The sequence below is a fragment of the Uloborus diversus genome, chromosome 5 (assembly GCF_026930045.1).
Source record: "Uloborus diversus isolate 005 chromosome 5, Udiv.v.3.1, whole genome shotgun sequence".
In the NCBI taxonomy this organism is placed as follows: Eukaryota; Metazoa; Arthropoda; class Arachnida; order Araneae; family Uloboridae; genus Uloborus; species Uloborus diversus.
This window is the reverse complement of record NC_072735.1, coordinates 125,884,451-125,909,673: the sequence shown is the minus strand read 5'-3', so window position 1 is coordinate 125,909,673 and position 25,223 is coordinate 125,884,451. Positions and strand designations below refer to the sequence as shown.

The following is a 25,223-nucleotide window of genomic DNA, read 5'->3' as shown; positions in this document are numbered from 1 at the left end:
GTAGTTTTTGCTGTAGAGCGGCCACAAAAAACTGGTCACACATATACGTGACACACACACACAAATACACAAACACTACTCAGCACACCTCAAAACGTTCAAATCCATCAAAATTTGAAAATTTGCACGAATTCAACTTTCTTCTATACATTAGATATAGTAGAAAGTAAAAATAGTTTAACCCATATTAAAGTACAGGTAACTTGAATAATTAAAATATCCTAAAATTTTCTATTTTTGATTTTCCAAAATTGCAGAGAAAAAATATAATAATAATAATATTCTTCATGTACAAGTATATTTGGAGTTCTTGATTGAGAATTATTAAAATTGTTTTAATAATATTCTGATTTAGGTCTTAATTGTATTGTGAACAAAATTATACATATATTTTTATTTTTTAAGAGAGGACTAAAATGTAAATTTTTCCATAACCATCTCTCTTCATTACAACCTTAAAATTTCATGATAGACGTTGTTCACTGTCGCACTTTATTCTGACTGAATAATAAATAGCCAATTTATCTGCTTCAAAATGATTGATTTGTTTTTAACAAATAAAGTACAAATTTGATAATTCATTAGCAGCAGTTTTCATAACTTCAGACTTTCAGCTGTATATTTTCATTATTTATTTACATATTTGACTCTTTGCACTAGACATCTTTTTTTTCTTGCTGAATTTTCATTTCCAAAATTTGAATGGAATAAGTTAATTCCCTGGTATCAAATAAAATTGAATATCCTCTCAGATACGGCAATATATCACATAACGCATAGGGATCAAAATTATTTCTGATGTAGAAGTAGAAACTTTCTAAAATTACATGGAGATGTTTACTTTAAAGTTAAAAATATAGACATAATCCAAACAAAGTTTTGTGAATAAGAGTTTTATATGCATTTTACAGGTACATTCATAGTCCATGATTTCAATACATCTTTTTTATAACAATAAAAATTTAAAAGTAGTTGATATAAGAATACATAAAATAAATCTCACAAGATTCTCAAGTTAAAGTACATTTTAGAATCTTAATACACTGAGTAATTGAATTATCATTCCACTCGAAAAGCCTAGCACACCACATTGCTAATATTAGACAAAACAGAGCAACACATCATTCAGGATTAGTAGTAAAGTGAAATAGTCTGTTCAAATCTTCAATTTTTGAGGAGATATCCAGATAGAGCACAAGCATCTTCAAAACATACAACTGGTAACATCAACTGTTGGAGGGGTAGGGGTCCAGGAGCAGTACTTTTCAAAGAACTGAAACCTACAAAATATAGAATAAGTACAGTTAATACAAATAAACAAACTCGGGGGGAAAAAAGGAAAAGTTCTAGGATAGTTCTTTAGAATTTATAAGCACATGCATTTTCAAAATATGTAACTGTATGACCAATAAATGCATTATCATTTAATGTTTTTCTAGACTAAAAATCGGAAAAGAAAAGATTAAAATATAATTACTACAGGAGCATATGAAAACAATACAATTGTTTGTATAGATATTTCAAAACAAATAAACAGATTGCATGGGCCTAGCAGTGTCACCATAATCAATTTTTTTTTCAACTTATAACATCTAACAAAGTTTCCACAGATTGTAGAGCTGCCAGGGTTGGCTTTCTGCCGGCAGAAACTAGTTTTTGCCGTGCCAGTGGCAGAAACTGGTTATAACCGGTAAAAACCGGCAGAAACTGGTAAAAACCGGCAAAAACTTAAAAGCGTCTTTAATAACTAAAGTAATTATTAAATGATGTTTAAGTCAACTAAGAAATTAAACTTTATTTCATAATTTAAAAAAATAAAATCCTATGCTAGTGCCCTTAATTTAGTTCAGAAAGGGAACTTTTCATCAATTGCAGATGCCCGAAAAATTTGGATTAATATTAGAAAGGACGAGAAATAATTCGGGTGCTCAGGAAAGAGGAGTGACATACAGAATTAAACAGGCATTACTGATTGTAATTTGAATGCTTATGTAAGCTTCATCTAAATTGCTTGTGATTGAAATTATCGTGTGCTTCAAGAAGAAAGTGCCCGAATTTTACTTGCCAATATTATTGTATGATATTTTGCCCTTATGTCATAGCTTTGCAAAATAAATTGACCCTATTTCTTGAAACTTATTTTTCCAGTCAAATTTGTACCATTTTTATAGTTACTGCATGGTAGACCAGTTTAGAAAAATATGCACTAGATGAAAGTTTCACAAACATTGCTTGTTCCTTGGTGCATTGCCTCCTAGCTCTTCTGTAGCAAGACTATTCTAAAATTTCTTATTTGTGCACGTTAAATTGAGAAACTGTTTAGATTATAGAAAACACCTTTTCTAAGAGCCAACAGCAGAGTTAAGACAATGTCACATTTAAGCTTTAACTGAGAAGATATTGTAATTAAAGTATGCTTTGGGGTTTACAACTAATTATGTTTTTCCATGCATTTTCTATTGTATGTCAGTAATTAATTTTTTGTCATTTTGTGAGTTTTTGCCAGTTTCTGCCACAAATGTGGCAGAAAGTGGTTTTTGCCATGCCGGTTTTAACCGGTTTCTACCAGTGGTTTTAACCGCTTCGGCAGAAACTTGCCAACCCTGAGAGCTGCAGAGTAATAAATTATATATTTATGACTCAATACATCTTTTTCACCAGTACAAATATAACTGTTTTCAACAATATGTTTACATGCCAGAAACCGGAAGCAAGGCCCACATAGTATCCCTTCGACACCAGTCTTCATTTCCTCATCAAGATTTTTTTCCCTGGCTTGTTTATCACTCAATTTGATATTACAGTTACCCCTTGTTATATCGTGCTTTTCGGGGGACAAAGAAAAAGCACGTATTATCCGAAAGCGCGAAGTAACCATGGTTATTAAAAATAGTCATCCATCCAACACATACATGTAAATTAGCATTCACTCTTTTTGACATGATTTTCAAAAGGTTTCGATATATTTCAAGAATTTACTATCGCACGTATTGAAGCTTATACAAGATTCAAATTTAAGTAAATTTTCAGCGTCAATATAAAATGGTGACTAAAGATGATCTTCATCAAGAGTGAGCATTCCAATACCCTCTTATTCCCAAGGGAATTTCTAATCCCTTCGATTTGCAGTAGAAAGGATGTGAAAAGTAAAAGTAACCAGATTGTTTAGAGAACTTTTTTGCCCGTCCAGAGCATTCTTCCTTTCTTTGATGCAAATCTTGATTTGTGGAACCAAGCACAAATCTTTTCTGTGCTAACAGGCAGTCAGAGAGGGTGTATGTTCTCTTCTACTTAGACCAGTATGACACCTGCCTGCTCTCTCAATCATTGTAAAGGTCTTGGTATCAATACAAAAGAAAACGTGAAGTAGTTTCCAAGCTATATCTTAAAATGAAATATACTGCATGTATGTACATTTAGATAACAAGAGTTGCCACTGCTTTTCCAGCGAATTCAGAAGTTATTAAATACTAACAAAAAACCTGACTGCGTAAAAACCAAAAAAACTAAAAAGAAAAATGCATAAGCCCAGTAGTTTAGAATGTTATTAAGTACTACTGAATAACTACACCATTGAAATAATTTTATAACCGTACACAGGTAAGACAAATCATAAATTCAAAAGCAGAAGAGAAGGATCAACAGTGGGGGCCCATTTCTTTCTGATTCAAGGAATTCCGTAAAATTTGAATGGGCTCCGACTGTTGATCCTTCTCTTCTGCTTTTGAATTTATGATTAGTCTTATCTGTGTACAATTATAAAACTATTTCAATGGTGTAATTATTAGAAGTACTTAATAACATTCTTAACTACCGGGCTTATACATTTTTCTTTTTAGGTTTTTACGCAGTCGGGGTCTTTTTTTTTAAATATTTCTTTTTTATTTTACACTTTTTAGTTAATTTTCATTGACTTAGATGATTATAAGAGGATACACTTCTCAATCTTGTCATTTTATTGAGAGAGTTTGTATCTTGAGGTTTATTAAGTAACTTGCGGTGGTCTAAACTACTGATAATTAGTCCCTCTAGGCAGGACCCGATTAAAATATCGAGGGGTCCTAGGCCAAATACTTTTTTGGGGGCCCCTGTATTCAAACTTTATAGCATTAGCCGTCGGCTGAATAAATTTCAGCAAGACTAAAGTAATTTCAGACATTTAGGGGCCCCTAAATATCGGGAGCCCCAAGCCCGGGCCTAGTTGGCCTATTCAGCAATCAAGTCCTGCTTCTAGGGGCCTAACTCGGCTTAAAGCTACATGTGCATGACCTTCAGCAAAAACAGCCTGTATAACTCATGCTGACGCGAGCTAGGAAACGTCGTCAGTCAAATCTATCTCGCAAAACTAAAAAAGGTAGACAAGAAAGTACATAACGCAAAACTCAATCTCCAGAATCACGACAAAAACAAATGCAACATGTTAGAGATGAAAATTGAATTAGTAGACTTTCTTTCTTTTGGTGCTTATTGCACGGGTTTATTTTGATGAGGACTACAATCTGAGTGTCTTGCCTCCTTACGCATGATATATTTTTTATTTCAATAGATTACATATAAACAACACATGAAAGAATTTACATCAGAAAGAGGGGGAAGTACATGCGGAGCGAGGGTGGGAGTTGAACCCACCGCCTCAAGTGTGAGAAAAGCCCGATCGATAGAGTGTCAGATTCGGGGCCGGAGGGTCCCGAGTTTGAACTTCGATGGTCGAAGACCCACTGTCGTCATTAAAAGGGACTGGGCGACGTTAAATAGGCTCGTGGTCTCAATGTCCTCCAAGTGAAACGATACCTCTGGGGGTGCTAGTACCAGGTAGCTATTAGCTCCTGGATTAGTTCTAAATTCTCATTAACTGTTCGATCCGGTGATGGTGCTGCCATCTATCGGTATAAAAAATAATGGAAGCAAGGCACTTAGTATGCAGTCCTCGACATAAATACAGTTGTGACTCGGAATCTGAAGTGTGAGAAAGAATCGCTTAGACCACTCGACCACTGAGGCGGGACCGCCGCGAATCTTAAGAGAGAAGGGAGGAAAACATGGACATGGGAACCGGTTCGCTTAACTAGATGGATGTCCATGTGGTAGAAAAGTGATTCCTTTTCAACCAACGATTGTCCGCCATTTTGTGGGCAAGTACTTCCCACTGCACATCCAATAAGCTTACTATGGGTTCGTTTTCCGCAATTTTTCCATTTTAAAGTACCACTTTCAATGGAACATCTTATTTTTTGAAAAAAAAAAAAGTCTCAAAATAATTTTCTATTGGAAATTCACTATTGGAGGTAATTTCAGAACAGAAAATAGATTTTGCATCTTCCTAATTTGTAACTCATGTTTAATTCGGCTATTTGAAACATTAAAGTACATACCTTTCTCGTCGACGAAAAACTAATTTAGGGTTTTATGGATTCCGGGTTAGTCAGTTTGAATATCTAGAACCATTCATTGATTACCTAAGGATGATTTTGGCAACTTACCTACCCTTACATGGGGGAGGGGGGAGGGTCGAACGATTTTTCACCCCCTCCTTATCTTACGTAAAATTCCATTTCGATTTTCAAAATAATAAAATAACAAATCTTACATCGCTGGAATCGTTATTTTTTAAAAAAAAACCTTTAAGTGTAAAAAAAATTTACTAAAAGGATTCTAGACTGAATGTTTTTTCGATAAATATTTTATGTATACAATGAAACACTAATTAAAAATAAGACATGCAATACACAGTGCGATACTTTTATTATATTTTACACTATTCATTCTATGTAAAACAAGTAAAAACAGCTCATCCTTATACGTTTTTACCTTCCCGAAGGAAATAAAATATGATCCTTGCCAAACCACTTGACCGCACAATTTCTAATATAGAATAATATAGACTTGAAAATTGCCCCTTCTTTTTCTTATTATATTAGAGCAAAAAAAAAAAAAAAGAAAAAATGCCTTGTTCCATTTTTGCAATTTAAATAGTATTTTCGCATTTTTCAAAAAATGTGACCATAGTGGAAACCTTGATTGAGACCAGAACATTATAGGTGCTTTTCAGGCCTTGACACAAGCAGTTTTTTTGGGGAGACAATATTTTTTTCAGAAAATGAGTGAGAAAAAAAAGAGCACACTGAATAGATCATATAAATGCATTTTAAACAACTTATAACAACAATTTTAAAATGACATGTAGAGAACTTACCCTTGCCACCTTGTTCAACAAGACTCTTTCAATGGAAAGATATCAAGGAAATTTGTCAACCTTTTCTATCTTCAGATTGCTCAAATTGAGGGCAGTCCAGTCGATTCACAGGGAGACTGCAAAGAAGGAAATATGTAAAGCAGGAAGATACTGGGTTCAAAGCCCAGTTTTATAGGAAAAATACCCGCTTTGTAGAGGAACCATCGTTGAAGATGGGATGCTTAGGTTTTCTGCAAAAAAAAAAAAGGTGATTTAAAGAAAGAATATGATTAACATCAACTGCATGCATTGGGGACAATTAGTTATCTATTTCAAACTACTTTGACAAATTGTCAAATTTTCATCTTAGTAGTAACTACCCAGGGTTGGCTTTCTGCAGGCAGAAACTAGTTTTTGCCGTGCCAGTGGCAGAAACTGGTTGTATCCGGTAAAAACCGGCAGAAACTGGCAAAAACTTAAAAGCATCTTCAATTACTTAAGTGATTGCCAAATGATATTTGTTTAAGTAAACTAAAAAATGAAACTTCATTTCATCATTTAAAAAAAATAAAATTCTATGCTAATGCCCTTGATTTAGTTCGAGAAGGGAACTTTTCATTTGCAGATGCTCATAATGTTTGGATTAATTTAACAAAGGACGAAAAATCATATAGGTGCTCAGGAAAGAGGAGCGACATACAAAATTAAAAGGCATTTCTGATTTTAATTTGCTCACTTATATGCTTCATCTAAATTGTTTGTGATCGAAATTATCACGTGCTTCAAGAAGAAAGTGCCAGAATTTTACTTGCCAATATTAACATAGATTTTGTACCTAATGTCACAGCTTTGCAAAACAAATTGGCCCTATTTCTCGAAACTTATTTTCCAGTCGAATTTCTTCCACTACCCCAGTTACTACATGGTGGACCAGTTAAAAAAAAAAAAAAAAAACAATAGATGAAAGTTTCAAACATTGCTTGTTCCTTCATGCATTGCCTTCTAGCTCTTCTGTTGCAGGAATATTCTAAAGTTTCTCATTTGTACATATTAGATTGAGAAACTGTTTAGATTTTAGAAATAACCTTTTCGAAGAAGCAACTGCAGGGTCCAAACAATGTAATATTTGATTTTAAATTGTGGTAATATAATTAAAATGTGCTTTGGTTAATAATTATTTTTTCCATGCAATTCGTATTGCATGTCAATAATTCATTTATTTTTTATTTTGTGAGTTTTTGCCAGTTTCTGCCGCAACTGTGGCAGAAAGTGGTTTTCGCCATGCCGGTTTAACCGGTTTCTACCAGTGGTTTTAACCGCCTCTGCAGAAACTTGCCAACCCTGTAGCTAACAGAATAGAGGCTCTATCCATTGAGGAATGCACTAGCCCAAAATACACCTTGTCATCATATAATTCCATAAATCAAATATTGTTTTTAAAATTATACAGATTATCAGGGGCTCTCAAACCCCTGTCCCTTCTTAGATGGCAGGACGTTTTCACCCTAGGAAGATTTGAAATTATTACATGAAAACAAATCACTTGTTGACGATTTGCAAAGCAGAGGAGAAAACACAGCATTTAATTTACTTTTACCACATTGAAACATACTTAGCGTAAAAACGCATCGAGTTATATGCTTGTAGAATCGTAATGTCATGAATACAAGAAGTCATAAAATCCACCTCGGGAAGATGCTCCATTTTGTTTGATATTAGTTTTCAATTTTACTAATTAGCCTGCTCAAAAATTAATTTATCTCTGCTGCAATGCTTGTAGCTAACATTACAAACAGACCGGCCCAATATAATAGTTAAAACAAAAATAACATACTTCGTATATAATTATACAAAACACAGTAAAACAACCATTTAGCCCGAACACCGTTGATGCAAAATTAAATATTACGTTACAAATATAATGTTTAATATTATGCACAAGCAAAAATAACCAGCGTACTTTGCATTGATCAGTACTTAAAATACAAAATTAATAATCTCAAATGCGAATGATAAGGTATTAAACGACTTAAATATTAGAATGAATACATTAAAGATTCAATATATATTTTCTAGCCAACAAGAAATATAAATAATACACAATAAATATCTACAAACTGAAACTATTATGGTTAATGATTGATCAATTTTAAAAAATAATGATACAAACGTCGGAAAATTCAAAACCACATACCTCCACCAAAAACCGCTCGAACGTAAAAAAAATGGCTTCCTTCCGGAAAAACATGAATACCCTGCCAATAATCTAATCGCCAGATATACAAGCCAACGCCAAGTGCCGGTTAGATCAAAAGATGGACAATTTCTTTGGAGTGCCGCGGTTGACCTATTGTTCTCCGGTCAGGTTTTCCTCGAATGTGCAAACTCGCAATCAATGCTTATGTTCGACGAGCTCTACCGGTAGCTTCCGGTTAGTTAATCACGTGACAGCTAATGATCACGTGCTCCAATCCACCAATCAACAGCTCAAAATGATAACCGGTGAGGTAACCGATAGATGATAGAACGCTGCGGTTTTTACCGGTTACTTACCGGTAGACTGGTGAGGTTTGTCGAACGCAACCTATAATGGGCATCAAAAATGGGTATACGAGGAAGTGATCTGAAATACGTTTGTTTGGGTTTCAATTTAAAGTCTTCCGGCCTCCTCTTCCTGCATGTCAAAAACGTGAACTCGCATTTCCCTTCAGTTTTAGGTGACAAACGTCTAATTACTAACGTCCAACAGGGATTGATAACAATTAATTGGTAACAAATAATTGATATGGATGTTTCATCTCCAATTGGGAGTTTTGAATGCCCTGCAGGTTTTCTAAAAGAGGAACTAATTTCCCAACTTTATCAAGAAGATATCGATGATGAAAGTGAATTGTGGCTTGTCCGTATGCCTTGTGATGTAGAACCTTCTGTTGTACAAAATAAAATAACTACGTTGAATCTTGAAACTTCCCCAACTGTACTCGAAATGAGAGATGGAAAAATTCTTGAATGTTTTGCACAACGATATGAGAAGTCTAATCTTTGCTTAGTTTTACCCAGTAAAAACTGTAATAGACTAATTGAAGTACAGAAAAAATTCGAGGGATCTCTTCTTATTACTGAGTATCCATCACTTAATCAAAATGTTGAAGTGAAGGATGAAACAGACTGTGGTGCAGATCAAATTAACAACAGTCCCGAAATAACGGAAAGGAAAAATAAAAGTTCACGGTTACATATGGAACAAGCAACTGACCATGCGCCTGTAACGAAAAAGAAAAAATCAAAAAGTAGAAAAAAAGATCGTGATGAAGACATCAAACCTGAAAGGGAATCTGATCTAGATGACTTTCCTAAATGCGGCTCTCAAAAGAAATAGTTGTAAGTTTTGAATAAAATAGAAATATTTTGGAATTTTGTTATTGTAGCCTGCTTGTATCTGTTAGAATTTTAGGTGACAAAGTCTCTTCTTTCAAATTAAAATGAGACTTAACTTTCAATATTAATAGTTTTGAAAATGGAAGGGTTCTACTAAAGAATTTGGAAAAGACATCAAGGCTTTTTGTCAGATGTTTTTTCATCCATAAGCTCATTTCGTTTGCATTGAAAAAGACATTCCTTGTAATGTTGAAATACATGTCTGCATTTCTCTGCAATTTGTACTTTTTGACGTCATTTCCATGGGTGCAAGACCTTCCGTCTCAGGACGGATATCCGTCTTGGACAAAATTTCCGAGATGGAGGTCGGGAAGGAAAAGAAATCGATGACTATCCTTCAGTTTTTCCTAAAAAAAAATTGAGTGTTTGAAAAATATGCTTTAATAACTGAATCTTTCCATAAACACGAATTTACATCATCATTCTCTCGATTTTCTACCATGGGCTTGTTTTGTTTTGCTACGTGCTTTTGGAGGACTGGCTTTTGAACTAGCGCAGTTTGACTATTTTAGGTAGCTCTGTTATTTCCAACTCACTGCATTTCAGACAGCGTAGTTGCTTGCTATTCTCGCTAATTTTTCGAATTTACCACCTTTCGTTTTTGTTTTTCACTTACTATTTTCGATCTTTTTATTTTAATTAACGAATATTGGATAGTGTTCTTCGTTTAAAAAATATATCTACTTCCCTGCAGCTGTTTTTTTATTGCTAATTTTATCACCTGCTATCTTATAAAAGAATTTTTTACCCATAATCGCCCATACCCTTCCCCCACCTTTCCTTCTTTTCTAGTTTGGTCGCGCTATCTTGGGTAGACTTTCCGATCAGAACTGATTTATGTTGCAAAAGTGAAAATCTTTTGTCCCAAGCAATTTTATTGCTGCAATAAAAACGTTTGCGAACGGCAAAAATCTAATGGCGGGGAACCCTGAACGCTTTTATCTCTATCATCGTTCACCATCGCCTAAAATTGCGTTTTTTGGAACTTCAATTTCGAAATATTGGCGAAGGAGAGTTTTTGAACTCCATCTCTTCAAATGCATTCAAAAAGCGTGTAAATGTTATGAAAGATTTCGTTTTTAAAACTTCAATTTCAGGAAGAGCCAGCGCCCCCATCCCTACACACAATCTTTCACCAATATTTTTGAAGATCGCCCAATATTGTGACTTTGGGACTATCAGTTTAAAAAATTTGATGTACGAGAGTCCCCTCTTTTCCCTGAACTTTACCAAAATAGAATACCATTGCGTTTTTTGGACTTCAATTTAAAAATATTTCTGGGGGAGAGTTCCAGACCCCCCGTTATTGTCAGGTTTTAGATTTTTGGACTATATCAAAATGTTTAAATATTACAATTTAAACTGGGTCAATTTTGTTAAAAAAGATAAAAACTTAAAATTCAGATTAAACATCACAAATTCCAAAACTGCCATTGTTAAAATCTAAAACACTTATACTCATAAATTTTTCCTTAAGCACAAATGTGTGTGTGTGGGGGGGGGAGAGGCTAAAAATATTTTCCGTCTTGAACACATCACCAAACTTGCACCCATGGTCATTTCTTATTTTACTACGCACAAAGGTATTTATTCAACGAATGCTGAATGTTCGGGTAAAACCTGAATCGAATATTCGGCTTAATACTGAATATTTGTTTAAAAATGTTAACCGTAATATTTGAGTTTTATGAAAATATTAATCTATTAGAAAGTCGCCCATCAAAGGATGATCGGTGAAAAATGCTTCTACTCTTCTGCATTTGAACAAAGCCATTGCCTGTTTGATGATTTTTTGATAGTTGAAATTGTAGCCCTAACTCGAGTGGATTAACCCTAAACTCCAGTAGATAGCATTCATTGTTGACCACTTTTTCTTTTCTTCATTTCCCTGAAATAACACAGTAAAACAGTTAAGTTACCGATCGAGTTCCGCCTTGTTAGAATAAAGTCTTTCCCGGCATATTAAATACTTCCAAAACACATTATCAAATTATCATGCCATGGTGCGAGTTTCATTGTTGAAACACATGGATTACTTGATCATCGGTTATCATCCCCAAAGCAGAATGCTACTAAATTTGCGACGCACGTCGCAGAACAGATGCCTGAGCTGCAGAACAATTCTGTTCAAATATGAGAGGAAAATTTCACACATATTTTCCGCAGAAAATCTGCAGAAACTGTATATTTTCTACAAATATCTTCCAACTTGAGATAGACGCAAAAATTCTGCAAATTTCGGAACTGATGTGATATACCCCACCCTTGGCGACTTTTTCCTGTTGGCGCCAAGAAAGCGTCGTCAAGAAAACGATGTATGACGACATATGTCATACATCGTTCTTAGCGATGCTTTTTTAGCGCCAACAGGAAAAAATCAGATAAAAAAACATGATCAAAGCACTTCAGAACACAATATATATAAAAACAACATAAAAGCACAACAAAAAACATCACGAATATATGCTTCAAAAATGTACAGGGCCGGGGTTTTTTGTAAACATATTAAAATACAATGAAATAAATTATTGTATTAATTACAAGTCGAAATTAATGCATTAATTTTTTTTCATCATTTCTCCGGGATACGAGCCCTCGGTCTCATAGTACTTTCGTAATGAGACCTCGGCTCGCCGGCCCTGCCTCGGTCTCATTACGAAAGTACTATGAGACCTCTGGCTCGCCAGGACCTCGCTCCGCTCGGTCCGTTATCCCTCCGACTGTTAATATACATTACAGTCGGAGTATGGTCACAATTATGTATATTTATGTATATTATGCATATTCATGTGTATGTACACCCAAGGGTGGCTCCTTCCGTTCAGTGTACAATAATGACACAGTTTTAAGTGTGAAATATGCACCAATATTGTGCAGATTTATTAATAAAATTCAGCATTTTTAAGAGTACAACTGAAAGAACTTTCAATTGTTAACATAAAATTCAGTACCTAAAGGAGGCACGTTAATGTCTAAATAATTCGTGGCAACAATAAGAATTAACTTTTAGAACAAAATAACCGAACTATTTTTGTAAAATTAATTAACATACAGTAAAAATAAAGTTAAAAGCTACAAGAACCCCTCAAGGATTTGTAAAAAACAAAGAATTTAAGAAGTGAGAATTTTTATGTGAATTCTAAAATAAAGAACTTACCTTTTTATGGTATAAATCCTCACACTCAGTCCAAAACAAAACATCATCTGACAATGGCGCGTTACAGATACACACCACGTTGGAGTTAACTTTTAATTAACCTTCAAGTTTGAAGAAACTGGCATTTTCTAATGTTTTTACTTCAAAACACAACTACTGAATCTAAACTAACACAAAATAAGCATTCCTGTAAGGTATATTGCACAAAACAACACGTATCTCTCCTGCGTAAAACCAAGAACCCAAGTAAACAAGTTCGAACAAGTTTGCCTTCGCGTTGCCAACCGCAGGTTAGTTTCACCAGGGATGCCATGCTTAAAAATTTATCGCCTCACTGGCGAGAAAAATATTTCAATTTTGTGCAAAAAATCGGATGTCGCCAAATGGGGGGGGGGGGGGGGGGGTATATCACATCTGTACCCAAATTTCTATATATTAGATGAAATTCTTAAAATTCTCTTGAAAGCTGTGATGTTTCCGGAAGTATATCATTTCCACAGAAATGAATAGCAACAATCAAACAATCAAGTTTTAAAAACTGAAAAAGAAAAAAAAAAAACCCTGTAAGGTCAATGTCCCTAAATGTGATGACCCCTAAATGTGACAATGCACTTTTACCAAAAATCTTAGAACAAAAATTGCACTCAAATGCGATGTAATGAAACATACGCATTTCGGGAAGGAAACCCGAAAACCTCCATCGCATTTGAAGCATTCCTTGAAGGGAATTCCCCATAGCACTTCGCATTACCCATAATCCAGTTCCCCCAACGTTCCCTAAATGCGTCAAGCTAATGTGCGACAAAGCGATCTCCTTGCTTTTTTATCTTTCAAGGTCAAATAAACTACGCACACAGCACGACCTTGAACGCATCTTTCATCTCAAGGAAGAAGAAAGGGGAAGAAAATTATCTGTGGGAAATAGGGACGCTCGAAAATATTCGTCGCATTTTGGCATCGTATAACCGTTGGACCCGTTCGGCCACCTAATAGCGACAAATTGGATCCTCTAAATGCGGAGTTGCGGAAAAGCCTTTATTTGACCATACAAAGGGTAAGTAAATGTGTTTTTGTGCCTTTATTTCAATTATTTGTTCTATATAGTGTTAAAAAGGAAGAAAGAAAGAGAGTAATTAAGGATCTCTTGAACCACGTGGTGAATTCGTTACTTGTCACGTGAAAGTTAATTTTATGCAAATTTTTCTTATTGTTTTACATTTGCTGCATAGATAATGCTTGAAATTCGGCAAATGTGTGCATTCTTGTAAAAAAATAAGGGAAATAAAATTAATGTAATAATGGCATGCTTGTTAACAAAAATAAAAAAAATTTACTTATTTGTTGTTAAGCTAACGTATTTAGGCTCAAAAAATACTTTTGCTGAATTGAAAAAAATATATATATTTAGCTTTTTAAAAATAATTAAAGAAGTTTGTTTGTAAATTTAATGTAGTTTGTGGTGAATTTCATTACTGGAATTAGCCTTCAATTTTGGTAATGCATTATGGTTTAATTAGTTTCCTGGGTTAAGATATTATAATAAACAGAAATGAATCAATATTCCCCCCCCCCCTTCTAAGAGCGATGACGCTTCCTCCCCTCAAAAGTTATTGCCCTAAAAACAAGAGCCCCTCCCCCAAAATAAAAAAAAAAATTCTAAAACACCCTCCAAACAACTTCAATGGCACAGGTCATGAACCTTTCCCCAACAAAATAATCATTTACTCATCCATAGCATTCACAGGGGTGCCCCCCCCCCAAGAACACGCCCCCAAAATATTTTTTGTGACAAAAAATATGTCCCCCATTCTTTGACACCCCAACTTACAGATGTCCTGCACTGGAAAGACAGTGAGATGGGGGGGGGGGGACAAACTTAATCTCTTTATGCTGGCTGTCTGTGCTTATTTAATCAAGACATGGCATATTTTATCATTCAAAAATCAAAGTAAATACTTAGAAATATGATCAAGAACCCTCTCTATTTCAGGAACAGCTCTTTGTATTGTCTTTGGCATTGAGGAGGGAAGGGGGGAATGCAAGATATCTTAGCTCAAGCCAAAATTCATTTCTTTTATTCTCCTAAGTAGTGTGACTTTAAATGTAAGAAAATGGGGAAAATTCAGAAGTGCCTTCCTCTATTTGCACCAGTCGTAAAAAAAAAAAGAATTTTGAGTTGATACAATTTCATTACTGATTCCCCCCCCCCTTCCATATTCTTGCAGGTAACAATGCATAAAGCATCTTCATCGAAGTCCTACACTGTGGAGGATCTAAAACAAGCAGTAGAAGATGTCAAATGTGGCAGACTTACTCCATGGCAGGCCCATAAGAAATATAATATTCCTCATTCTACCATACATGGCTAAGCTACTGGGTGGAACAAAAGACCTGCTCCAGCAGTTGTAGGGAGAACTAAAGGTCGTCCCACAGCACTGTCACAGGTAAACAAAATTTCAGTTCTCATAATGCGCATCAGGGATGATTGTGTTCAGGCTAATAGTAAATTTTCCAAATTTCAGATTTGAGAAGCAAAAAAAATATATATATCTATTTTTTTTTAAATTCTCTATTTTTTTATGAAAGTCCTCCTTAAAAGTAACTTGCTTATTTATGTAGACTGGTTATGTCACCTCACATTCTATTTCACTGACAACTTTTCTAAAATAGTAAAATAGAAAATTGAACAACTCATAAAAGCAAACTTTTTTTTTTTTTCTGAAACAAATTTTAATCACTTTTAATTTAAAGACTTCTGTAAATAGATCAGAAACAACTATTTTGTTTATGACTCTCATATGAGAAAATGTTAATTTTTTCTTTTTTCTCTGTAGGAGACAGAGGAGACAATTGCAAAAAGTTTGCAAGTAATGAACAAATGGGGATTTGCCCTGAGCAAAAAGCACTTATGTGATGCAGTTCAGCAGTTTGTACTTCAAAATAAACTGTCAACGCCATTTCATGATGGACGTCCTGGGTGGAAATGGGTTCCTGCGTTCATGACAAGAAATAATCTGAAGTTAAAAATCGCGCAGAACATGGAAGCAGCAAGGTTCAAACAACAAAGGGACACTTTTGTCATTTATGAATTTTATGACCTATTGGAAGAACACTTCACTGCTGCCGGTGTCTGGAACAAGCCGGACGCAATATACAATTTGGATGAAACTTCGAGTCGTTTTGACCCGAGTAGAACAAAAGTAATTGCTCCAATAGGAGAAAATGCAAAGCGTCAGATATTTGGATCGGGCAGAGAGTCAACTACAGTGTTAGCATGTGTGTCTGCATCGGGAAACATTCTTCTCCCGCACATTTTGTTTGCAGCCAAATCAGTTCAGCAGGCATGGCTTGATGCTGATTTAGAAAAATATCCTCGTACATCTGTTGATATTACAGAAGCAGGATGGATGACACAGGATGCCTTTTTTAAGTGGTTCAAGAATGTTTTCATAGTTGAAGTGACAATTCGTCCTTGCATTTTAATTTTAGATGGACACATCAGTCATATTTCTATGGATGTTGTTACTAAAGCTGTGGAAGAAAACATCATTATCTTAAAACTACCTCCCCATACCACTCACATTTTGCAGCCAATAGATGTTGCTTTTTTCAGATCATTTAAAGCTGCCTGGGAAACTAATATCTCCGAATATGTACGCTCCAGCCATGGTAAACCAATGGGCAAATCTCGCTTCATTACTGAAATTGGGAAGGTATGGGGCACACTATCCCCAAATACATGTAAAGCTGGATTTCGAAATACCGGCATCTTCCCTCTAAACAGAATGACGATTCCCGAATCCCAATTTGATCCCACTGCTTTGAAGCGATACAAAAAATTTCAATTGGAAAAAACGAAGCAAATTATTCAAATCGAAGTGGCTCCACATGTGCTCCCACTGTGATTGAGGAGAACCTTGGGAATCCAGTTATTGAAGAAGAAGTCCTCCCAGAAGAAGACCATAATATAGGCCAGCTTTCTAATAGCTTGAGTCAAGTAAACGCTCTTGAAACTGAAGCATCTAACCTTTCAATTGTGCAGAACTTGTTTGATCATGCACCAAGTGCTGAATTTATTCCACCCAGTTATTCAACGTGCAACAAATCTGTTCAGACTAACCTTACACTGGACAAAAATATATCTGATGAAGATTTGGCTTTCCTACAAACCATGAATGGATATTTTAAAAGGCTTTGTAGTAATAGAATTGAACAGCATCCTCTACAATCAGTACCACCCTCAATTCAGCAACCTCAAATGTCCCCCCTTCTAGGTTGTTCATTTGAAACTGAATCATTCGAAAGTTGTTTACTAAAAACAATTTCCACATCAACCCCAAATCCTCCAAAGAAGAGAAAGGCTGTTGGGGCAAATTTTGCTGAATGTCTCACAACAGAAGCATACTTGAAGAAAAGAAAAGAAGAAAATGAAGAAAAAGAACAAAAACAAAAGGAAAAACTAGAAAAACAAAAGGCAAGGAAAGCAAGAACAGCAACAGAAAAACATGAAAGTACGTCAACAAAAGAAAATAAAAAGCCAAAATCTAAAAAAGTGTCAACATCAAAAAAAAATTGTTAAAAAGTTAACAAAAAAGATGAAACGGAAACCAGCACGGACGAAGATGCTTTTTCGCTTCATAACAGTGATTCTTCTGTTCATATAGAAGATTGTTCCATGCGCCTATCCACTAGTCCATCCTCACCCCATATGGCTGACACAGTGAACACAGGCAGTGACAATAATGTTCGGGCTGGCTGTTACGTAATAGTAGAGTATGAGGAGGAATTCTTCCCAGGAATAGTCACCAGTATAGTTAATGCAGAAGCAGAAGTAAGCACTATGACGATGAGCGGGCTAAATAGTTGGAAGTGGCCAGAAAGATGCGATAAAGTGTTCTATGAACTTAACAAAATCAAAGAAGTTATTCCACCACCTCAATTGTTAAATTCAAGAAACAACTACAGTGTTCCCGAAATAATTAAATTCCAAAAGTTTAATAAATGAAAATTTGTAAAATAAATATCATTTTAGTTGCAAATAATGGTGTCTTGGTATGCTAGAATTGATTATATTAAGGACAGGCATAAAAATATGATAATGTAACCTTATAAAAAAAGTTATTGAGCTGCCTAAACAACATTGTCACATTTAGGCATATTGGATGTCTCATTTAGGTTTTAACTACCCTAAATGTGACAAAACTGACCTAAATGTGATAATGATGTTTTTTCACTCTGTATAGTAGCCAGAAATTCAATTTGCTCAAAACAAATTAGATTAAGAGTAAAGAAAAATTATCTTCAGCCCTTTTCTACTTACGCACCAATAAATAAAAAATGTGGTCGAATATTCCCTAAATGTGACAAACTTATGGGGAATTGTGTCTCATTTAGGCACATTGACCTCATGAAACTATTTTTGATTTTGTGAAAAAGGTCACGTTTTTATGTGTACAATGTTTGAAGTACTTGCAGAACAGTGTTGGTCAAATGATTTTACGTTGCAGAACATTGTAAAGTATTCTGCTTTGGGGGTTATTATTTATATGAGGATTTTGGTAAATGAAGATGCACTTACATTTAACAACTTAAATTTATCTATATTAAATATAAGTGATTATTTTAAAATAAATCATTTCAAAAACAAATATTAAAAGGCTAATTTGGTTTATGTTTATCTGCAGTTCTCTATAAATGGAGAATTGATTTCTTTACTGATATATTATTTGATAGCTGATTATCGTGGCTACATTATTTGTCATAAATATAGAATCTTGCATTTACCTTACGTACAAATACAAGCCCAAGTTGCCTAAAATATCATTGCAAATTTCAATTTTTTTATGAGGTTTTCTGCTCTGTTAATTTCTATGGTAACTGATAAATTGTATCGCCCATTAAAATTTAGGAACAAAATTAAACAATGAATATTTTGTTCTCTCTTTAAATGCAGAGGATTATTAAACTTTGATCACAATGATTAATTTTTTAATTAGGTTGTTTTTAAACAATATCTTAACGTGTCATATGATGAAACACTTTATAGATTAAAATACTATCCAATTGTTTTCCTTTTTTTAAGCTGCATATTTTATATAAAAAAATAGCAGTTAAAGTTATATAGTAATAAATTGACTTAAAATTTATTACTACTTAACATTATAATTTTTTTACAGGGTACTGTCATATTTAAACGAGTTTAAAAATATGTAAGGCTAAAAAAATGCCAATGTGATGTCTGTAGTAGCTTAATTATTCATTTAGAATAATACACTATGGTAGGATAACTATAACAACTTTATTTACAAAGGAAGGGAGAGATTGTTATCGATGTATGTTAACGATGCGCGTTACATGGATATTTCAGTTTTTGGGGGGTGACTTACCCCAGTGTCCCACTTCCCCCAATCAACCCTAAATTTGAATTTACTTGGTAAATTTTGTTTTAGTATATGTAACCTATAATTTACATATTTATAACTGTAATCATTGTTATGTATTTACATTTAAGAGCAATAGTTTACACGCAATATGAACAATTTACGTCGAACACCAAGCTAAAAATATTTTTTTAAATAATTTTATTCCTTATAATATCATTTGAAAACTGTGATATATGCTTCAATCATAAGTGTACTCTAGAATTATGATGTTTTTAAAATTAAAATGTAAGCCAATTCACAAACTTTTAATAATTTTTAAGTGAACCATCAATTTTACTATTTGTGTGTTTACGTTCAACACCAACTCTTTAATTTTTTTTAATTTATACTTTAGGGATCTATTTTGAAAAACTAACATGATTTTTTATTCAGTGGGATGTAGTAAGTATCTTGTAAATAAATTTGATCATTTTGGAACAGTTTATATTTGGTAAATGGAATTAAAACTGAGAAATTTTTCTTCATTTTTTACGTCCGACACCATGGAATTGCCCAGCTGTTTTTATTTACATTCTTTCATACAGTTAAAAGTTACAGTTACACCTATGTTACAAATATATTACAGTTTCCTCCGTCCTATTTTAGAAATTGAAGAAAACAAAATTTACAAGTCCAGCCTATTTGGTGCTCTGCAAGTTCTGGACGATCATCTTAGGAAAGTTGCATTTTTTGGTGTCTCCCCTGGGTCTGGAGCAGATCGATTAGTTACAGCCACAACTGGTTGAGCAGGAGCAGGTGGGGTGGACGGATCATCTGACGAGTTTTCGCTACAATGTGGTTCTTGCATAGGAGCACTAGAAGATTGATCTGCGATTTCAGCTGGGGGTGATGGGTCCTTGTAGCTTTCTGTACCTCTTGATAGGTAAAATTGATTAGGATTATGATTATCTGTTGGGAAGTTACCAGCTGAGCGAATTTGATCTATATGACGTCTGATGAAAACTCCATCAACTAATATAGTATAATGCAGTTGCCCATCTCTTGATACAATATTGCCGAAAACCCATTTACGATTTGGAGCATTGTAATTTCTGATAGCAACTCTGTCTCCAATTCCAAAAACTCGATCTCGAAAATAGATGTTATTTCTCCTTTGTTTGTCTTCGATTTTTTCCTTGAGTTCTGGCTTTACAAGATCAATCCTTGTTCATATTTCCCTTTTGAGGAAAAGCGTTGAAGGACTCTGGCCTGTTGTATTATTTGGAGCTTTTCTGTATTGTGTTAGAAATATTGCTAGTTTTTGTCTTAAAGATTCTGGGAAATTTTGAAGTGCACGCAAGGACTGTTTCAAAGAAAACACATACCTTTCAGCTTGTCCATTGCTTGATAGCTTAAAAGGAGCACACGTTTTGTGCTTTATCTCACAGCTGTCCATGAAATTCTGGAATTCCTCCGAAGTAAACTGTGAGCCATTGTCGCTAACCAATGTTATAGGTAGTCATAACGTGAAAAACAGTCTCTCGAAATTTCAATCGTATTGTAAGACGTAGTAGATCTCATTGGATAAGCCTCCATCCACTTGGAATGAGCATCGACTATAATGAAAATCATACTATCCAGAAAAGGACCGGCGAAAATCTACGTGTATTCTTTCCCAGGGCTTTGTAGGGTATTCCCAATAATGAACTTTGGATTTATTGGGATTTGTGTGGTACCTTGCACACTCCCTACAGTTCTTGGCCAGATTTTCAATATCTTGATCAATATTTTCCCAATACACAAAAGAGCGAGCTATTGCTTTCATTTTCACCATGCCAATGTGACCGGCATGTAGTTCCTCCAAGATCTGTCTTTGCAGAATGGTTGGAATACAGACTCTTTGGCCATAGAAAACACAACCGGACTCCAGACTGTAGCGCTGCTCCTTCCCCTTTAAATCTGCACCCAATTTCAATTCTTGTAAGAGTGGGCCTAGCTTTTCATCATCTCGAGTCGCTTTATCCAGGTCCCTGGAAGTTACCGGGAGCGTCTCAATCTGGGAGATTTGAAACATTGAGACATCGTCTATGACATCTAATTCTTCCGATTTAAGAGGTAATCTTGATAAGCAATCTGCATTGCTGTTATCCTTGCTGTTGCGATAATATAAAAGATTGCAAATGGAGTGCGTAATGTAGGAGTCGAGTAGCTGACATGACTGGCAGCCCTTTCTTCGATCCGAAAATCTGAGTTAGTGGCTTGTGGTCAGTCACCAAAATGAATCTTCTACCCTTGAGATATAGATAAAATTTTTTTACACCCCAGGATATATCCAGAGCCTCCTTATCAATCTGTGAATACCTTATCTCAGTTTTCGTCAGAGTTTTTGAAGCAAAAGAAATAGGCCTTTCAGTACCATCCGGTAATCTGTGTGATAATACAGCACCTAACCCAACAGGTGAGGCATCTGTTGCTATCACTAAAGGTAAATTTGGATCATAGTGCATCAGTATTCTTTTTGAACAAATTTCATTCTTGATTGCATCAAAAGCTGATTGACACTTTTTTGACCAATTCCATTTAATATCTTTCTTGGTTAAATTGTACAGTGGGTAGGCTAAAGTAGAAAGTTTTTGGCAAAATTTTCCATAAAAATTTATTAGACCTAAAAAACTTTTAACTTCCTGCACATTTTCGGGAACAGGAACTTTCACTATAGCTTCCACTTTTTCATCTGTTTTCTGGATGCCAGAGGAATTTATTTTGTGACCTAGAAAGTTGATTTCATCTTTGAAGAATTCACTTTTTTTCAAATTGATTTTGAGACCGTTATCCTTACAAGTTTGAAAAAATATTTCTAACCGGGAAAAATTAGATTCGTCGTCAGGTCCAGTCACTCTAACATCATCCATAAATGCCTTGACGCCTTCTAATGCATAAAATAAACTGTCCACATACTTCTGCCAAATTGCTGGGGCACAGTTCAATCCGAACATAAGACATTTGCATGCGTATAAACCTTTGTGTGTATTGATCGTCAGTAGTTTTTGACTTTCCTTGTGTACCCTCATTTGGAGATAGGCTTGGCTAAAATCGATTTTGGAAAATTGAGCACCTCCGTTCAGGGAAGCGAAAACTTCTTCCAATCTAGGCAAAGGGTGTTGCTGAACTATCAAATTTGGATTTAATGTAACCGAATAATCTGCATATAATCATATGGAACCATCCTTTTTGACTACTGGAACCACAAGAGTAGTCCATTCCGATGTGTCAATTTTTTCTATAATACCTTGCTTTTCTAATCTATCTATTTCATCTTCAATTCTACTTTTCAAAGAAAGAGGAACACTTCTGGCTTTGATAAAAACAGGCTGAACTTCCAGTTTGAGTTCTAATTTGCACTCAAAATTTTTTATTGCACCAAGTTCTTCATCAAAAATTTCTTTGTATTTATCTAGCAACGAAACCAATCGATTGTCGCGTTTTTTACCCATAGATTCCGATTTAATTAATTTTACAAAATTCCAATCAATTTGGAAGGAATATAGCCATTCTCTGCCAAAAATTGTGTCTAAAATTTCTTTAAGTATGAAAAGTTTGACTACCTTCTTTTGGCCTTGATATTGAGCCTCAACTTCTACTTGCCCTAGAGGAATGATGGTGTTTCCAGTATAAGATTTAAGAATAACCTTGCATGGCAAAAGTGGTTTCTTTGATATCTTTGGGAAATTTTGTATGCTCATCGTGGAGATGGCTGCAACAGTATCCAACTCCATTTTTGTGGAATACCCATCAATTTGGATGTCCAACAGAATTGGTGACCTATTACCCTTAAGTTGCAGGGCATATTAATGGGAGTAGCTCTGCTTCAGGCTGACATTCTTCGTTTGTGACAACAATTTGTTTATTCTTTTGAGGAACTTTTTTAATGTCCTGCTTAAATTTGAAACACACTTTCTACAAATGACCCTGTTTTTTGCAGTAATTACAGGTACTTTCCTTGAATTTACAACTTGAACTACTGTGGTTATTTTTCCCACAACGATAACAGTCTTGAGCTTTCAAGACTTTATTTTTCTTTGGAAAATCTTTAGATGATTTTGGCTTTAATGCATTAACTGAAATAAACTTGTCATTTCCAATTAAATCTTTAGCACCTTGGAATGCCTTCTCCATCGTCAGAGCAATATTTAGGGTAGTTTCCAAAACAATATCATCTTTCTCCTCAAAAATTCTGTTCAGTATTTGACTGTTCCTTAATCCACTTACAAACATATCCCATAGCATAATATTCAGCACATCATCTGGATATAAACAAGGAGCCGCAAGTGATCGTAGTTCTGCCAAATAACAGGAAATGGATTCGCTCTCCTGCTGCTTTCGATTTAGAAATGCATGTCGAGCAGGAATTATTAATGGTTTTGGATTCAAATGTTTACTTAAAATTGTTCGTAGAGCATCGAAACTTTTATCGGCAGGCTTGACCGGAGCGATTAGACTTTTCAATAACGTAAACAATTTTGGTGATAAACATGAAATGAATACCTTCCCTCGCTTTTCATCCAAAATGTTCTGAACATCTAAAAAAGCTGTAAATCTGTCAATATATGAATCCCATGACTCAACAGATTCGTCATATTTTTCAAATTGCTGGTTGACATTTTTGTTTTGAGGAATCGGAACAGTTTTGTTTTTTATTATGAATTTTCAACATTTCCATAAAAGCATTGTTTTGCTCTATCAATTTCTCGATAATTTCATCCCTGTTTCCTTCTGCCATTTTCTGATTATTTATGTAGAATTAATTTCAGCAACATAAACAGTTTGTAAAAAGAAAGTTCTTTCCTACCTGTTGCGTTCAGTCGAGAACAATGTCCATAGTTTCGCTTTTGATATAGTGAGTTCTTTGCCTTCAATTATCACTCGTCGCCATATGTGATGTCTGTAGTAGCTTAATTATTCATTTAGAATAATACACTATGGTAGGATAACTATAACAACTTTATTTACAAAGGAAGGGAGAGATTGTTATCGATGTATGTTAACGATGCACGTTACATAGCTGTTTTTATTTACATTCTTTCGTACAGCTAAAATTTACAGTTACACTACAATACCAGGGTTACAGTTACACCGATGTTACAAATATATTACAGCCAACAACAAAATTTAAATTGAACATCTGAGTATTTTCTCGTACACTAAAACCTCAACAAAACATAAATGTGAAAAAGAAGCCAAGTTCCGTTGAAATGAGGTGCTGTCACCAGCAAAAAAAGTTCAGATCTAAACAGTTATCAAGTTCCATAGCAATTCCTCACAGAAGTTGGACTTTCCCATGTTCTTCAATTTATTTAGAAAACAATTTTTTATTTGCTTTTGCTTTGATAATGGATTTCAAACTTGCGGCAAATTTTAGTCATCACTATTTTTTTTAAACTTTTCTTTCAAACTTGCCAAGTTTTAAATCCAATATCAAAGAAAGTAAAAAATTGTTTACTAAATGAATTGAAGAACATGGAAAAATCCAACTTCTCTGAGGACCTGCTATGGAAATTGGTAACTGTTTAGATCTGAACTTTTTTGTCGGTGACACCATCTTTCCCGCACCTCATTTCAACCGAAGTTGGCTTCTTTTTCACATTTTTGTTTTGTTGGGATATCATTACTTTTTGAAAAGCTAAATCAAAGGTTATGTTCTAATTTAGACAGTTATAAACGCAAGAGCATACATTACAAATATATGATATCCTTTTTTTCCCTGCTGTTACGGTGCACTAGTTTGCAGTTTCTTTTTATTAGAAGTTATGAAGATATTTTGATAACTGGGGACTTGGCGTGATCGACAATTTTGGGCAGTAATCATCTGTTTTCCCATTTATCGGCAAGGCCTACATACATTAGCTCTTGGTCTTTGGCTTCCTCTAATTTGTCGACAATTAGAAAAATTGCTAAGTCTCATCTCAAAATCTGTCTGGAGTTTCTTTATTGTTCGAGGGGATTATCATAACGTAGATCGTAAAATATGCAGAATTTGCAAAAATATTTCTCAATTATTGAAATTATTGCTGCTATTCTTGCTCCTCCTGTAAAA

General features: G+C 34.6%; 1 long non-coding RNA gene across 1 annotated transcript; it reads right to left on the bottom strand.

The window, feature by feature from the left end:
• Positions 1 to 897: 897 nt before the first annotated feature.
• Positions 898 to 8,452, bottom strand: LOC129222109 (uncharacterized). Its single transcript, XR_008580568.1, has 3 exons — positions 8,367 to 8,452; positions 6,194 to 6,423; positions 898 to 1,280 (listed from the first exon to the last, which is right to left on the bottom strand). It is a non-coding gene; the product is annotated as an uncharacterized LOC129222109 (long non-coding RNA).
• Between the last annotated feature and the right edge of the window lie 16,771 nt (positions 8,453 to 25,223).